Genomic DNA, 14,987 nt, shown 5'->3' with positions numbered 1-14,987 from the left:
GGACACCGGAACCTTGCTGATTATTAGCTACCGTCTCTCTCTCTCTCTCTGTATCAGTGCGCTCCGCGCTACTTCTCGTTCAGTCTTTCTCAGAGAGTTTCGGTCTTAAATCTTTCTCCGACTTCAAAGATGGCGACTTGTCCACCATGAAAATGAATAATGGCAGAGATGCTAACGGCTAGATGCCGCCTACGGACTAACTGACAAACTGACTAACACCTTCGCTAATATCAAAGCCCGTTCCTTCATGGAAATTCACGGCCAGTAACCTGCCGCCCACCAAATTCTTGTACCTCCCCGTACCAAGGACACTTTCCCAGCCGGCCGGCCTGAAGTTGTGTCTTCGGAGTGGAGAAAAATACATTCCTTCGATAAGGGTCAGCCTGAACCGGTTCTCTCCAAGCGAACAACAGCTTGAAACTAAAACATTACACTTGACCTAGAAGGCCTTCTCGAGCTACCGGGCAGAAAGCAAAATGGAGTCTGTCTCGTTTAAGGCCTACGGAGCCCATAATATGCATAGCTCCATGAAAAACAGCTCAGCATGTTAGCAAATGAGCGAATCATGACTAATACTTATATATCTATCCCCTAACTTAAATTCATAAGCCTTACTCTAAGGAAAATAATACGAAAATGCCCTTATATATGTAAGACAGGGTCCCTGTCTATCGGCCTAATCCCTATGCTATGGGGGTGATAGGCTGGAGTCACTCTCCATCATTCTCCTTCTCCAAAGAGCTAGCAAAAAGACAGCCATAACATTACACCCCTTGACTCCAGTCTATTAACCAGTAACTAAATGGAACTAACGTCAGTAGACGAATAATATGAAACAAAATTAACTGATCTACGACTCTTCGTAAGTCTAAAAAATTGTAGCAGGGAAGGGATACACTGAATAAAGCAACAAATAGCTATGAGGATACAGATAGCAACAATAACCCCCCCTAAAATTTGTCGTATGAAATGCATGTCAGGGAGCCAGTTAAAAAGCCAGTCAAAGAAACCCTGATCTATATGTTCTCTAATTTCTGCAGTCAAGTCGTGGAGTTTGTTAATGTGGGACTGGATAGCTTTAGAATGGTCAGACAAATTAAAACAGCATAGACCTTCAAAATCAGAACATTCATGTCCATGTTTCAACAATAAGTAATCGATAGCTGCACGATTCTGTAAAATAGCTCTACGTTCACCTTGGGAGTCTAATAATAAATCTGATAAAACAGTAGACGTTTGGTTAATTGACTTGACCATCCAGCAGGCCATTTTGCCGATTGTTTTGGCATTATAAACGGCCAATGCTGGCACTCCAATAATAGAAAAAGCTAAACCAAGATATTCTGATCTGGAAAAAAGATGAACAGAGGAATCACAGTCTTCATGTAATGACATTGAATCACGTACAATACGGGAATGTGAAGAAGGATGTGAGGAAAACATTAGCAAACTTAATCTAGTGATGGCACATGGGCCACCAGAAATATTCGCAGGAATATAGGGCCAAGATGAATTCCCACAGGAAAAGAGCCATCCAGCTGGCAATAGCATTGAACGATAATGGCTAGTGGCTACTACTAAACGTTTACAGGTCATATTATTCTTGACTGAAAGACATGAATTCGGAAGTCTCTTTGAACATAACAAACGTTGATGAAATGAAAAAGTAGTAGCGGCTTGGAGCTTCAGCCGCAAACACTCGGTAATAGCTTTAGGGTTGCAGGTCATTATGAAGCAAAGATCTCCAGGGGTAATATTAAAAGTAGTAATTCTGGAATTAATAGGGACATCAAGATCTGGAATAAGAGTACATGAGGGACAAAATTCGTGTGCCGCAAAGTCACCCAGAATAACATTAGGTCGGGCATTAGATACATTAAAAATATGGTGAAGCGTCTCAGTGGATGCAGGGACAGCTACCAAACAGGTCGCTAAAATGTCAGTAACGCTTTTCATGGGGGTAAGGCAAAAATGCGGAGAGTTCGTCACCCGCTTCGCGAGTGTGATCCAGAAATTCGATGACGTCTGCCACGCAGACCGCGGGGCTCTTATTATCCCATCAACCGGCGTCGGTGGATCCTCTCCTCTCCCGGCGTAGCAAGCCAAAAGGAGTCCAACGCCGACACATCCTGCAGCAGCAATCCAAAGAATGATCTGAAAGAATACAAATACAGGCCTTAATCATTCTCGTAAGTAACATTTATCAGCTGGGACAGCTTCCCAGCCATCTTTCCCTGGCTTCATCACCAAAACGGTGTTGTCATGACCGGTCGCAATAATATCAGCCTGTTCAGGAGGATTTTTAGGCGATTGCACCCATATTTTAGCTCCAGGAAGATCAGACGATCCAAAGCCTTTTTGTCCTCGCACAGTTAGCAACGTTGGAGCAGAGCCTTTTTTGATCTCACCACTGAAGACAGGCATAATCAGTAACTGAGCAACACGGTCAGACTTTTTGATGAACAAATCCGTCTCACTGCTATTAAGCAGGAGAACCTTAATCTCTCCCTGATAATCACTGTCAATCACTCCTCCGAGTACTTGTACACCTTTCAGGGCCAGGCCAGATCTAGGGGCAATTAATCCAAAACTACCGGCAGGTATAGAGACACCAATGCCAGTTTCAACAATGATTCGATCTTTTCCTGGAAATTGTGCATCATTTAATGCATGCAGGTCGAGGCCTGCAGAACCTGGGGTTGCTCTACATGGAGCCAAAGCACCGGGGGTAATTTCCCAATACATCACAGTGTTCGCTATAGAATTTGGTTTTGCATCAACATGTGGAGGAAACAAACGCATCAAAGGAGATTCAGCATGTAACAAAGGACGATTATTTAAAATTAACAAAGCTTGAAGTAGGACATCTCTCCACTGGCTGTAACGGTCATCAGTCAACTTGCGCAACTGTTCTTTCAACAAGCCATTCATTCTCTCAATCAGTCCTGAAGCTTGTGGATAATATGGAATATGAAACACCCAATCAATATTATTTTCCGTACAGAATTCCTGCACCAATCTTCCACGAAAGTGGGATGCATTGTCTGATTGAATCTGGAATGGGACACCATAGTACAGAATAATGAGCTCCAGGGTTTTAATAGTATTCACTTGGGTAGCGTTCTTGCAAGGGAAAGCGACCAAAAGGCCACTATAAGTATCAACCACTGTGCAAATGTATTGACAATTTCTGCTCATAGGGAGCGGACCAATATAATCAATCTGCCAAATTTGGGCGGGCAATTTACCTCGATGTAAGTGGCCTCGAACAATTTGAGGCACCTCTTTCTTCCTAGAATGCTGACAAATGGGACAATGTAGAATGACATCTTTAATTAAAGAAAAGGGAATATGAATTCCTCTATCGGCAGCCCACCTGCTAGTGGCTTTCTCTCCAAAATGTCCTGCTTTCTGATGGGCCCACTTCGCCAATCCCGCCAAATCAGAATCCTGCATGTCAACCACTGCCTCAGAAATTTTAGACTGTTCATCTGCAATATTATGAAAAAATTTGTCAAGGGAGTCAATTGGAGTATGAGCATCCACGTGAAAGATTGTTACAGTACTCTGCGGGAGCAATTCCCAAATTTCTTGCCACAACTCTTTACCCCATAGCTCCTTGGAGTGCAATTCCCAATTATGAGAATGCCATGTTGGTAACCACACCGCTAATCCATTTGCAGTGGACCAGGAATCAGTGAAAATATGACATGTACCAGGCAACTCCTGTTTCAAAACTTGGTAAACCGCATAGAGTTCAGCATATTGACTACTCTTACCGTCTCCAGTTGTGCTTAACAATTTCTTTGTAATCGGATTAAAAGATACAGCTTTCCAATGTCTTTTGTCACCAATGAACTTCGCAGAACCATCCGTAAACCACACATGTTTTCTATCCTCCGCGGACAGATCATCAAATGATTTACCCCACTTTACGGGAGACTCCTGCACTACGGGAACCGAACACTCACTTTCAGCCTCATTGGAGGGCGCCTGCGCCACTCGCTCATGTAAAACCGCCACACCTTTCGGACCCACACGTGCCCTGTCCTGAATGTACCATTTCCATTTAATCACACTGGCCTCCTGAGCATGTCCAATTCGATGGGACTTCGGTGAACTCAAAACCCACTGCATAATGGGAATTTCAGGCCTCAAAATCACAGCATGGCCTAAGGTCAATTGCTCGGTATCCACCAGAGCCCAATAACAAGCAAGCAACTGTTTTTCAAAAGGTGAGTAACGCTCACCAGCCTCTGGTAACTTTTTGGTCCAAAAACCTAATGGCACTTTTTGTCTGCCCTGCTTTTGCCACAAACTCCAATTGGCATACAGGCCTTCCACGGACACATTCAAATCCACATCACCATCACTCACGGGCCACAAATCCAAAGCATACTGAATAGCTTCTTTAGCCAAATTAAAAGCAGTCTGTTGAGGTTCACCCCATTCAAACGCATTCTTTTTACGAGTGACTCGATATAATGGAGCCAAAATCTGACTTAGATGGGGAATATGCTGACGCCAAAATCCAAACAATCCAATAAAGCATTGCGCCTCTTTCCTGTTTCTGGGAACAGCAAAATCAAGTATTTTTCGTTTAACCTGTGGAATCACCTCTCTGTGACCTTCATGCCAATTAATGCCTAAAAATTTCACATTCTGGGATGGAGTTTGTAATTTGTCAGGATTAATTTCCCAGCCTTTCGCTCGCAAACAGTCAATGATCTGATCTAAATGGGACTGTACCTGGTCTTGCGTTTCACCTTGAATCAAAATGTCGTCAATATAATGACAAATCTGAACTTGTGGATTCGTGGGCACTTCAGACAAATGTTCCGCCACCAGCCGGTGACAGATCGTAGGACTATGTACATAGCCTTGAGGAAGACTCCGGAACGTCATTTGACGTCCATTCCATGTGAAACTGAATTGTTCCTGACATTCGGGGGCAATCGGAATTGAAAAGAACGCATTAGCAATATCAATAGAAGCATACCACGTACCTGGATGCTTTTGAATTCTTTGAATCAGTGTGACAATGTCAGGCACTGCAACAGTCAATTTAGGTGTATTTTTGTTCAATTCTCGATAATCAACAGTCATGCGCCAAGAGTTGTCACTTTTGCGCACGGGCCAAACGGGATTATTCCAAGCAGATGTGACCGGAGTAATGACTCCCGCGTCAACCAAATCCTGAATCGTAGCGGTAATTTCTTCATGACCACCTGGATTGCGATATTGCTTTTGAGAAATCACTTTCGTTGCTAAAGGGATCTTAATAGGTGGCATGCGTAAACGGCCAACCCGTACGGGTCTGGTCGAAATGTACTGTCGTGTACCAAATTGATAATATCCATCATCCAAATGCAAAGTCATACCTTTCAAAATGTCAATTCCAATAATGTATTCCAAAAGTGGCACAACCAACACAGAGTATTCTCTACGAGGAATTCTACCAATCTTAATTTCGAGTGCAGTTTGAACCGCGGGTGTCTCTTTACCACCCAGACCGGTAATTGTAAAAGACTGTCCATTAAATTTTCTCGACTTACCATGAATTAAAGTGGCCTCCGCCCCAGTATCAACCAACGCTCGGGCCCTTTGGATATTACGATGTTTCCAAAAAATCTCAATATCTACATAGGGTCTGTAATCTCTGTGGGCCCACTTGCGTACCGGAGCTTGACCTATTTCCTAGTCATTTTTCCTGCGTTCCGTCAACCAGGACAAATCAGGGTAAATGTTCTCTGTTTTCTTTGGTATTAGAATGTCTTGTTCATATCCGTCTCTAGTACGAAACGGATTAGTGTCAGGTTCAAAAAGTTGTGAGTCACGGTCAGGGAGTCTGTTACGATCCTCCCTCTTTCTTATGTCAGGGGAGTAACTCCTTGCATCTCGTCGTCTGCTAGAAACACGATCATCTCTTCCCCTTTCACGATCATCCTCTCTCCCCCTCCCATCATTACGACGGGGGGATCCATCACGTTCATAGCGCCGATCATCACGGCGATCAGAATTCACACGTCGTCTCTCATCACCACTGTCATCCGAACCACGATCATACTCATTCTTTCGCACGCGACGGGCACCCTCCTTTCGATCCAAACCACGCTTACGAAACATGTCCCATAAGCGATTATTAGGCTCGCCATCAATGTCTTCCCTTTTGACACCATCAGCAATGAGAGCAAGAAACATGTCACGTCTGGAGAACTTATAGTCCCCACCAGTACGACCCTCAGGTCGAGATTGTCTTTCAGGTTTAAACCATTCACCCAGCTCACCAAGCTGACGAACAGACTCAAGCACAACAGACAAAGGATTGCCAGTTTGGTTAATCAATAATGTCATCATGACCTGCTTGTAAGCAACAGGAGAAGAACGAATAATGCGGTTACGCACAGAAGATGTTAAAAGACCATCCAATAACTTGTCAGCAGTACTAAGGAAGATACACGTTTTCATGACTTCCTCCTTTAAACGTTGCGACGCATCGCGCAGAGTGTACCACGGTTTTTCATCAGTAGGCCAATCAGATTCAGTTGGATATTTATGATTACAGCCATCAGACGCAAGCTGGAGCAAAGAAATTTGACCAGCACCATTATAATTCCGAAAATGATCCTGAATCGTAGAATCAGAACTTAGAGCAAAATCGTAAGCAATCAACAGCATCGAGCATAATACCGGCAGCGCCAAGCTCATAAAGACGCACCATCCAGGTAAGCAAGGCCTCACCAGGCCGTTGTCTAAATCGTTGCAAAATATCACTAACCTCCTGCTGAGTAAAGTCTTCAATACAATCAAGAGCTATACCACCCGGATTACCAGGGGCCTGTTGTAATTTTCGTCGAAAAATCGGGTGAGCAGAAACTGCGGGAAGAGCTTCCGAGGAAGCCCGCATCTTAGATTTAACAGCACAGTCAGGGCAAGCTACGTCATCCACACGGGAAGAACGAGCACGGTCACAATCGGGAGTCGAATCAATGCATGAAGCAGATTTACAATCACGTCCGGAGCGAGAAGACTCGCGCTTGTCACCCTCCTCTGCCGAGGAGTCAGAAGTATGAGAATCCCAGATATTACCGTCCCACTCGTCGGGGTTCCAATCCATTCCAGCTTTTGCTACAACCATATGCACTTTGCGGGAAGACACACGTCCACGACGATGTTTATATTTATATCGTGCAATACGGACCGCAGCTCTTTCGGCAATGGTCTGATATGTTTCAAGTTTGTCGGCAAGCAATTTATTTTGACAACGCAACAAAGTATGCGCGTTTTGCAACTCAACACACTGTCCTTCCGAATCTTTAAACTGTTTCTGTAATTGAACAAACCTCTCATGCAATATTCTGTATGCATTAAGAACAATCCACCCTCTGCGTCCTAAAATAGGAAGCTCATCACCCTTCACTACTGGCGCTTTCTGTAGGCATGACACCACATCGGCAGGCTCCGCCTGCTCCAAGCATGAAGACCAATTTTCACTCAAACCAGTAGAATCAGCCCACTCACGGGCCAAGGCCTCGTAAGGCGTAGACTCCCAGCCGGGAATCTGGATCGGTAATTTGAAAACCGACGATGATTTTTTCGCAAACATAATGACACGCAAAAATTATATACACAATTATAAACAAAATTTTATACGTACAAGCCGAGCGCAAACCAACGAGATTAAAACAACACAATGCACACAGGCTTCGTAAACAGTTCGTGACGCCAGATGTAATGGCTGGATTTTCTGTTTAGATGGGATCAGCCCCCAGGGGCCCCTGTGACCCAGCCAAAACGTACTCACCTTCCCTCCTCAGATCGTATTCACAATGAGTAGATATACAGGTAAATATACAGATCGCACCTAAGGATGGGGAATGACAATATATGTATGTACGGATTTTTCTACAATATCTTATTCACATCAGTTGGTCTCGCGGCCACCCCGACCCAGACCGTTCTACCCTAGGGCAGATCTGACACACAATCCGGTGTGTCTACACACGGGCCTGCAGAACCCAATGCTCCCTTTTCCAAACTGTTCGCAATCCTGCGAAACTACACACTAGTTCAACCTCCTAGTGCTCTCATTTACTCAAGCCACAATCCAGTGGGTATTAACACTGGTCTCCCACCCAGTGCTGTCACTAACGCCGCATATCAACGACGACCACATTCCTATGAACCATTATTTGGGATATTATCTCAGTGGTCTACTTGGAATAAAACTACAATAATAACTTTGAATAGGGTTCCAGATTGTATAGTGTACTCCCTGCTTTTGACATCGAAGGTCCACCCACTCCCTCCTTATTCAATCACCATTTACCTGATCGGGATTTCTCATCCGTTCACCCAAACAGTTCCTGACTAGAAGTGCGGTTTACCAAGATTGAACATAAGCACCAGGTACACAATAATTCTATATGAATTAGGGTATTTATTAACAATAGACACAAATCACATTACTATGCAGCATAACTTTTGCAAGAAAAAGGTAAAGATTAGAGTGCACATCCTACATAGGTTAGACAGGTATCACCTGGTTAGTGGGAAGTCTGGACTCGGCAGTCATCTAGGTTCCCTTCTCGTCTCTGTATCCTGGCTCGCCTTGCAGTCACCCTCAGCCGTCACAAGTACACGTCTGCACCGCTAGGCTCAACCTCGTCTGCTTCCCCTCAGGACACCGGAACCTTGCTGATTATTAGCTACCGTCTCTCTCTCTCTCTCTGTATCAGTGCGCTCCGCGCTACTTCTCGTTCAGTCTTTCTCAGAGAGTTTCGGTCTTAAATCTTTCTCCGACTTCAAAGATGGCGACTTGTCCACCATGAAAATGAATAATGGCAGAGATGCTAATGGCTAGATGCCGCCTACGGACTAACTGACAAACTGACTAACACCTTCGCTAATATCAAAGCCCGTTCCTTCATGGAAATTCACGGCCAGTAACCTGCCGCCCACCAAATTCTTGTACCTCCCCGTACCAAGGACACTTTCCCAGCCGGCCGGCCTGAAGTTGTGTCTTCGGAGTGGAGAAAAATACATTCCTTCGATAAGGGTCAGCCTGAACCGGTTCTCTCCAAGTGAACAACAGCTTGAAACTAAAACATTACACTTGACCTAGAAGGCCTTCTCGAGCTACCGGGCAGAAAGCAAAATGGAGTCTGTCTCGTTTAAGGCCTACGGAGCCCATAATATGCATAGCTCCATGAAAAACAGCTCAGCATGTTAGCAAATGAGCGAATCATGACTAATACTTATATATCTATCCCCTAACTTAAATTCATAAGCCTTACTCTAAGGAAAATAATACGAAAATGCCCTTATATATGTAAGACAGGGTCCCTGTCTATCGGCCTAATCCCTATGCTATGGGGGTGATAGGCTGGAGTCACTCTCCATCATTCTCCTTCTCCAAAGAGCTAGCAAAAAGACAGCCATAACAATGCTGCAGCCAGACTAGTGTTAGGATGGAAAAAGAGAACATCAGCCACAGCAGCAATGAACATTCTGCACTGGCTGCCCATCCACAAAAGGGTGCTCTTCTTCAAAATTTTACTGATCACTTTCAGGGCTTTCAATGGAAATGGACCATCTACATAATGAAAATGTTCAAGCACTACTGCCCCACATGATTCCCCAGGTCCCAAGGGGCCAATCTTCTCACTATTCCCAATTTCAGACTGAAAACAAAAGGAGGAAAATCCCTGGCGGTACTAGGTTCCAAGGCCTGGAACCTTCTTCCCCTTCATCTTCATCAAATCCCCACAGAAACAATTTTCAGAAAGGCTCTTAAAACCTGGATTTTCACGCTCTCTGAACAGCAATGTAAAAACCTAGTCTAGATACCCCTTTCTCTCCACATCCACCAGGAGCATTAAATCTCTTCTATAGCGCAAAGATGCTCCTTTGGAGTGCAACCTGCGCTTTATAAAAACCCCCTCACATCACATCACACACCCGACTGAGGCAACTCGTCACAGCGCCGGCCACACTCTCGACCCGTCTTCTCCTCAGCTTCCCACGTCTCCTTCAGCCACACCACAGAACTCCTCTGGACCGACCTCAGCTGCATTCACTTCACCTTCCAGAAAACCACCACACACCACCGCACCCAACAGATCCCCCGCCGCTGCTATAGCAAAATTACCGAAGACCAACTACACGCAAACCTCGCTCTCTGCCCACCCACCGAACCCTCGAACACCGATTACAACGCTGCCCACAGCCTCAGACGCTGGATCGACGACTGTGCCAACACCTTCGCCCCACTGAAGAAACCCTCCTACAGAGACACCAGCAAGAGGGCCAGCTGGTTCACCCCAGAACTCCTAGCCTCCAAGCGAGCGAGCCTGCCGGAAACTAAAGAAGAAATGGCACAGTGAACAGACTCCGGAGAGCTACACAGTCCACAAGGACGCCATCCGCAACCGCCATCACCTCATCAGGACTGCCAAGAGGACCTCCTTCAAAGACCGCCTCAACAACGCACACAATAGGAAGGAACTCTTCAACATCGTGAAGGAACTTTCCAACCCCAGCTCCAACACCAATGACATTCCGCCGTCGCAAGTCCTGTGCGACTCCCTCGCCACTTTTTTCCACGCAAGATAGCAGACATCCACAACAGCTTCAACACCCAGACAGCCCCAACAGACAGCAACACAACAGACTCTTCGCATACCATCGACCACGACCCCCTGCTAGCCTGGGCCAACGTGAGCCTCGATGACACCATCAAGACGGTGAGCACAATCCACTCCGGCTCTCCGTCAGACCCATTCCTGCACCACATCTTCAACAAAGCCAGCAGCTCCATCACACCCCATCTGCATAACGTCATCAATCTCTCCTTCGAGACCGCAACCTTCCCAGAGAGCTGGACACACGCCGAGCTCAACGCCCTACTCAAAAAACCCAAGGCGGACCCAAGAGACCTCAAGAACTCCGGCCCATCTCTGTGCTTCCGTTCCCGGCCAAGGTCATCGAGAAGATAGTCAACGATACCTCAAAGAAAACAGAATCCTGGACCCTTCTCAGTCAGGGTTTCGCAGCAACCACAGCACCGAGACTGCCCTCATCGCCACCACAGGCGACATCAGGACCCTGCTGGACAACGGTGAGACCACGGCCTTCTGCCTCCAGGACCTCTCCGCCGCCTTTGACACCATCTGCCACCGCACACTACGCGCACGCCTCCACGACGTAGGGATCCGAGACAAGGCTCTGAAATGGACCACCTCCTTCCTCTCCAGTAGAACCCAGAGCGTCCGCCTCCCTCATTCCGATCCGAACCCTCCAAGATCATCTGCGGCGTGCCCCAGGGATCTTCCCTCAGTCCGCCACTGTTCAACATCCACATGGCCTCGCTCGCACACATCGCCCAACAGCACAACCTCAACATAATCTCCTACGCCGTCGACATTCAACTGATCCTCTCCCTCAACAAGGACCCCATCACCGCCAAATCCAACCTCCATGAAGGAATGAAGGCCTTCGCCGACTGGATGAAAACCAGCCCACTGAAGCTGAACACGGACAAGACAGAGGTCCTCATCCTCGGCTCCAACCCTTCAGCCTGGGATGACTCCTGGTGGCCGACAGCACTGGGGGCAGCCCAACACCCACCGACCACGCACGCAACCTGGGAATCATCCTCGACTCAACACTCTCCATGACCAAGCAAGTCAACGTCGGCTCCTCCTCCTGCTTCAACACCCTCTGCATGCTCCGCAAGATCTAAAAGTGGATCCCGACAGATACAAGAAGAATTGTCACCCATGCCCTCAGCAGCAAACTTGACTACGGAAACGCCCTCTACGCGGGAGCACCGACCAAGCTCCTCAAACGACTGCAACGCATCCAAAATGCTTCTGCAAGACTGATCCTCGACATACCATGCCACAGCCACATCCCCCCCCACCCGAGAAACCTGTACTGGCTCCCCTTAAACAAGAGGATATCCTTCAAGCTCCTCATCCACGCAAACAAGGCACTCCACAAGACAGACCCAGCCTACCTCAACAGACCAGTTTCCTTCTATAGCCCCAACCGCCAGCCCCGCTCCGCCGACCTCGCACTCGCCATAGTCCCTCGCATCCGAAGAACAACCAACAGCAGGAGATCCTTCTCCCACCTCGCCGCCAAGACCTGGAACACCCTCCCACTGAGCCTACAACAGACCCAAGACCTGCTGACCTTCGGGAGGCTACTCAAGACCTGGCTATTTGACCAGTAGCGGCTCCCCCCTACCAGCGCCTTGAGACCCTTGCGGGTATGTAGTGCACTCTGCAAATGACTGATTGATTGATAGAAGGTAGAGGTGAACGTGATTCTTTTTATTCTTGCTGGTACCCTTTCTCAAGCTTGGCAATCTGCCTTTGTATGGGGCCTGCTGAGGAAGGCAGCCCAGGCCTGGTCAGGACTTTACAATACATAGTCTTACCAGCGTCCGTAAACACGACCGCCTCTGATGGTCGGATGTGGTCGGATCAGTCAATAAACTGCCGCCCACTGCCTCTCTGATGTGTCAGCCATGGATGCCCTGCTTATTCACATAGGGGCAGGTGCCTCACCGCAACCGGCAAAACAACAACGGGTGCCGCTCCTGGGTTTGTAAGAGGGGCTAGACTGCTGTAACTGCCAGCAGGTCCAGATTGCTTTGTTTTCATCACAAGCGCCTGCACTGGACAAAGACCACGTGGTACACTCGCTGCTGGGCTGGGTAGCTCGGCTTCATCTGCCTTGAATGGGGGTATAATTACTTTCCTTGGACCATGGCCCGAAGCATAACTTCATTTAATCTATGGAAAATTATCAAATTAAGATTGAGGCGGCAAATTCTGTGATAACAGAGTAAATGTAAATGTAATTTGTACTTGTAAAGCGCACTAATACCCCAACTGGGGTGTCCTGGCGCTGTAACGCATACCGCTGTGGAACCCTTCCTTGCTTTTCCCTGTGAAATGTCCACTCCTGGGCACCCCCAAAGTGAAGCCAGGCATCCCAGCACTGTTGGGGCCGTTGTGGAGATAAAGCAAGCTGCTAAGCTATATTCGAGGCATCAAAGCTCCCCACCTCCTGTGGGGTCCCCCAAGGATCATCTCTGTCCCCTCTCTTGTTTAATTTGTATCTTTCCCCCTTGATTCGATCCCTGAAGGAGTTCAAAGTCACTACGTTTAACTACGCTGATGATTTACAATTGATCTTTACTATAGATAACTCTCCTGATTCCATCCAGGAGTTCCACAGCACTCTTCTCCACATTTGCCAATGGATGGACTCTAACCATTTAAAGCTGGTTAGTTCTCTTTGGCAAGGGCCAGACACTCTGGGGCCCCCACTATTGGCCCCCGAAGTGTGTCCTGCACCGAAGCCCTCTCCCTCTGCCAAAAGCTTAGGAGTTATCATCAACAAGGATCTTTCTCTAAAGGCTCAAATCAGTGAGGTTGTCTCCTCCTGCTTTTTTCAACTCCGCAAGTAGAGAAAGATCAGCCGTATACTTACGCATTCTGCCTTGATTCAAGCAGTATACTTACGCATTCTGCCTTGATTCAAGCAGTTATTGCCCTGGCACTATCCCACTTGAACTACGCTAATTCCATCTACTTAGGCCTTCCTCTCTGCCTTACTAAGCGTATCCAACTGGCTCAGAATCAGGCTGCCAGACTGATTCATCTGCAACCGCGCTGGCAGTGTGCCAGGCCTCTGCTGAAAAACCTCCACTGGCTCCCTATCTCCCAACGGATCACTTTCAAAAGGGCCTGCTTCCTTTTTTTTAAAATCTATTCACGATCATAGCCCCAAATTTCAGTTGCCTCTTGACCAGATATGTTCCCCCTTGCAGTTTTCGCTCTGCCAACCATCATCTTCTGATTACCCCCCTTTAAACTTCGCCGCCAAGGAGGCAGCAGATTTGCAAAATTGGCACCCAGACTTTGGAAATCCTTCCCTTTAGAGATCCGGGCCTGTAGCAAACTCTTAGATTTTAGAAGACTGTTAAAAACGTGGTTGTTCACACAGGCCCGCGTATAGTCCTCTGCGGTCCCTGCTCACACCTGACTCAGCGCCATGAAACCTTACGGTGTACGTGCGCTTTACAAGATACTATTAACATAACATAATATTGCCCAGAGTTGCAGAGTGGGACCCATGATTAGAATAGGCACTGAGGCGAGAATGATCAGGTCCGAGGAAATTGAGCCCAAGACCCGCCGAGGCGGGAATTGAACCCTGGTCCGGGGCCAGACCTCTGCATCAGGGTCTGCCACTCTAACCATTGAGCCACACTTCTCCACGTAGGCAGCTGGCAGCGCACTGCGTTTGCTACTTTTAAATGCATTACAGCCTGCTCTAGTACAAGCGTGCTCCTCGGGGTGTCCCTGGGGCGCAGTGAAGTGTGACTAATGCATTTTAGTGCAGTGATGCGGACACCAGTATTAAAATGTGTTAGTCTTACCCATGATGCGTGGTACTTTGCAGGGCTGAAAGAGGAAGTGATGGAAGAAGGAGGGCTTGGGCAAAAGTAAGGTGAATCATAACTAACCAGCCCAAGGTAAACCAGGAACCATGCCCTAGAACCAACAACAATTGGCACTTCACCCCACAGGAATACTAAATCTTAGTCTTCAAACCGAAAACAGGAAATCCAAAGCCTATGCAAAATAAGCATTTGCAATGCAATAGGTCTCGCATTACAAAAGTTGGAGCTATTGGTCTTGAAAATTACACATTTTATATTTATGTGTTGGTTTCGAAAATAGTGAAATTAATAGCTTTGTCATTTACAGTGCAAATACTTTTAACTTTTGCAAATGTGACACTTATAGCATTTGTAATGCAACATGTTTTGTATTTACGTGACTTAGATGTATTGATATTACTAATAAAAATGGCTTATATTTTTTTAATTAATTAATACTTAAATAAAAGTTATTGTAATTTATAATGGCAATAGCTTAAACTTTTCTAAATACCTTTTGTGAAGA

General features: G+C 46.7%; 1 protein-coding gene across 1 annotated transcript in view; it reads left to right on the top strand.

Moving 5' to 3' along the window:
* Positions 1-14,987, top strand: part of SLC39A3 (solute carrier family 39 member 3) — an 82,443-nt gene that overhangs the window by 13,498 nt on the left and 53,958 nt on the right. The gene's annotated exons all lie outside the window — the stretch shown is intronic.

The sequence above is a fragment of the Lissotriton vulgaris genome, assembly GCF_964263255.1.
Source record: "Lissotriton vulgaris chromosome 12 unlocalized genomic scaffold, aLisVul1.2 SUPER_12_unloc_1, whole genome shotgun sequence".
NCBI lineage: Eukaryota > Metazoa > Chordata > Amphibia > Caudata > Salamandridae > Lissotriton > Lissotriton vulgaris.
The sequence above is the reverse complement of the archived record's forward strand: the minus strand, read 5'-3'. Positions and strand labels throughout refer to the sequence as shown.